This window comes from Myotis brandtii, unplaced genomic scaffold (genome assembly GCF_000412655.1).
Source record: "Myotis brandtii unplaced genomic scaffold, ASM41265v1 scaffold179, whole genome shotgun sequence".
Taxonomy (NCBI): domain Eukaryota; kingdom Metazoa; phylum Chordata; class Mammalia; order Chiroptera; family Vespertilionidae; genus Myotis; species Myotis brandtii.
This window is the reverse complement of record NW_005356635.1, coordinates 2,315,497-2,319,028: the sequence shown is the minus strand read 5'-3', so window position 1 is coordinate 2,319,028 and position 3,532 is coordinate 2,315,497.

Here is a 3,532-nt window from a genome sequence, read left to right as displayed (position 1 = left end):
TTTCCATTACCACAGAAAGTTCTATTGGACACAAACAACTTTTTTTTCCAATGAACAGTGATCATCTTTCCCTTGTATCTGTAAGGCTAGGCTAAGTAATTTTCAAATTGCTTGTAAAGGTCCCAAACCTGTAGTGTAAAGGCTCCTTTGAGAGTATTTACCTTACACATATCCTGTCTTTGAAAATTCTCATTTTTCTTGCTCAAAGATATGCTTGCCTTACAGGATCATTTAAATCCATTCTTCTATTGTTTAGGGGAATAGAAATGGATACCTGGCCCCTGGCTAATCAGATAAACTGTCCTAAGGATTTGACTTGTGACAATTAGACATGTGACAGTTGTGGGCACTAGGTCTGGGGAAGGGCAACTCTTAAACTAGTCCACCCTTTCTCTATTTGTACAGAGATTAAAAAGAAAGACAGTAAATAGTAGCACTTCTTAATCTGAGCCCAGGTATCCCTGATCCAGGGATAGAATTCAGGGAGTTCATGAATTGAAAAGGAAAAACAAATTACATAGATTTTTACCAGCCCCTAACTATATTATGAATTCAGGCAAAACTACAGTAGTACTAGTAATACCTATGATTTCATTTGCAGTAGAAATTACAGATATTTTCATGTCAACCTCCCCCAAATTTATACATTATTTTAGAATTTCAGAATTATTAACACACTGCCAGATCTTATTGACTATATTATAAAGAATCACATATATTGATATGCTACAAATTTTTAATTAAAAAATAAAACTTAAAATTAGAATTTTATCACTGTGTTTTGAAACATTTGGTTTCTTTTTTAATCCTACACAATGTACTTTATGGATTGAAAGCATTTCTGAGAAGGGTTTCCTAGGTTTCCTGAATGATCCAAGGGTATCCACAGTACAAAAATGCTGGTAACCCTTAGTTCACAAAGAGAGGAAAGATGAGGTAGATGTTAGCAAGAAGCAGAGATGAAATCCATTATACCTCTGGAGAGAGGATCCTGATGAATTTCTACTTTCCATTTTTAATATGGTCCCCATTTTTCTTTAGCAAGGCTGAATCCAACTTTAAGATACCTTTATACCACCATTGTCAGCTGACAGCATAATAAGCCCAGTTAGTTCATTGTTGCCCAATGAACATGTTTATCAAGCAAGAGAGATGAATCCATTCAGATAAAGCCAGGCACAGATTAGACTCCCAAGCCATTATATCCCTTCTAAGGCTAAATAGTAAATCATCACTTCCTAAGTAATCCCAACTCTTTTTAGACTAGTTCCTTAGGGTATAAAAACAACTCCCTAGAGAAAATAAATGCACTGGAGTAGGCTGAAGGCCAAGATCCATTATGCTTGCTGAAATGCAGAGCTGCTCCAAGTTTCCCTGGTTTTACTTGTACCAAATAAGCCTATAGAAGTGGATTGAATTTTATAAACTTTCTTCCTTGTTTTATATACATCATTATCCTCTCTCCTCTTACACCATAACTACTGACTTTTCTTTTCCAACAAGTACAGAATCTCAACTCCATTTTCCATGAACAAAAATTGCTTGTGATGTTTTTCTACTCACTCATAAATATTCACTTAATTTTTTTTATTTGTTGGGGAGCACAGGAGACTTGGTTGGAAAGTTTGTAAGGAGGACATTCTGAGAAAAGGGAAGTGTGTGGAAGGCTGCCTGCTCTGTTTATCGAAATTCCAACTTAGGGGAGACTTAGAGGAGTGTTGAAGACAGCGCCCCTAATTATTCCTTGACTTTTCCAAACAAGTCTGTGCACATGCAGACCCCCAGGTGTTTACTGGAATCCCTAAGCTTAATCTCTGGATGCCCTTGCCTAGAGAATAATGTAAACACGTGTATTCCCAAGATTACTCAGCCTATTGATTGTAGCTAGAAGATAAACTTTATCTCAAACTGCTGTTACAATAAAAGGCTACCGAGGTAGGCAATGGAGGCTGCCTGGCTCCTTCAGCCAGGCCATCCCTTAGCCCTCTCTTTCATAGTGAAACTGTGTCAGAGTAATCTGTTCATCCATCACTCAGGGTCTGCTGGTCAGCCCTGGCAGTTATTTTTCTTTTAAAATAGCCCAGCCATCAGTTGTCTAATACCTAGACCAGTGGTCAGCAAACTGTGGCTCGCGAGCCACATGCGGCTCTTTGGCCCCTTGAGTGTGGCCACAAAGTTTCAATCACACTGTACGTGCACGCCTGCATGTGGTATTTTGTGGAAGAGCCACACTCAAGGGGCCGCAGTTTGCCGACCACTGACCTAGACTATAGTCCAAAAGGCATTAGACTTTACAAATGAATCAGAGTTGACTATCTAGCTCTCTAGACAAAACCATTCTTGGAAAATTAGGAGAGAAAAAGTGAGAAGGTGTAGAAACAATTCAAAATTTTATTTGAGTATACTTAAATATTTAATCCTACCTTCCTGTATTAGCACATACTTTCCCGTAAGGAGTGCCCTGGCCTAAATTAATCTGTCACATACCCCTGTTTAAGCTGGCAGAGCACCTTTAAACTGCCTGCACCTTTTATAAATAACTAGAGTCCTGGTGCACAAAATTTGTGCATGGGAGGGGGTGGGTCCCTCAGTCCAGCCTGCACCCTCTTGCAATCCGGGACCTTTCAGGGGATGTCAAACTGCCAGTTTAGGCCCAATCCCATGGACATCCCTCTCGCAATCTGGGACTGCTGGCTCCTAACCGCTCGCCTGCCTGCCTGATTTTGCCCCTAAAACTCAAGCTTCTTCTTTTTTTATTTTTAATATTTATATTTCTTCTTTATTTTTTATTTTAAAATTCAAGCTTCTTGAGAACATGAGGCATTTAACATTATTCCATATTCCTTACAGAGAGCTAAGCATGGTAAACACAGCAAATATTTAATACTTATGGGCTTCTATACAAACACTTTCCAACCAGGAATATTTTAATAGGCAGCCTCCAAAAACTTGAACTGGAAAACCTAAAAGTAGAGTGCTCAGATTTCAGGCATCAGGTGCTATTAGCAGGATTTCTATCCCAATTAAACTCTAATTCTGAGCTCTCAACAGTGTGGACAAACTGCCCTTCACTATCTCCAAAGTTTTTCTGTTTGTTTTGTTTTTGTTTTGTTTTTTTTTTGTGATTCTAAAATAGAGATTTATTTATTAAGAATTATTTAGTGTTTGCATAAAAATCACCAATTTTTTTTCATTGGGTTTTTAACACACATAAATTTTTGGGGGGGTCCCTCTATTCACCCCAACACTTTCAAAATACAGCTCTTGTTAGTGCCAGGAGGGACAGTTAAGGCAGCGATGTGTTTACTTGGGTCTTGGCATTGGGAGGGCTCGTGGTCTCCCCTCTGAGAGAACACACATGATAGGTAGTTTCTTAGGTGGGGTAGGCTGTCCCTGAAGAAAATACTTATGCAGAAGAATGCAAATTCAGTCATCTGTGGTCAGTTACTCATACCTGATAGCTTTAAAATAAAGTCCCCTTGGTCAAGGTCATCAAAGGCTTGCTGGTTGTTTTCAACTATAAAAAACTGTC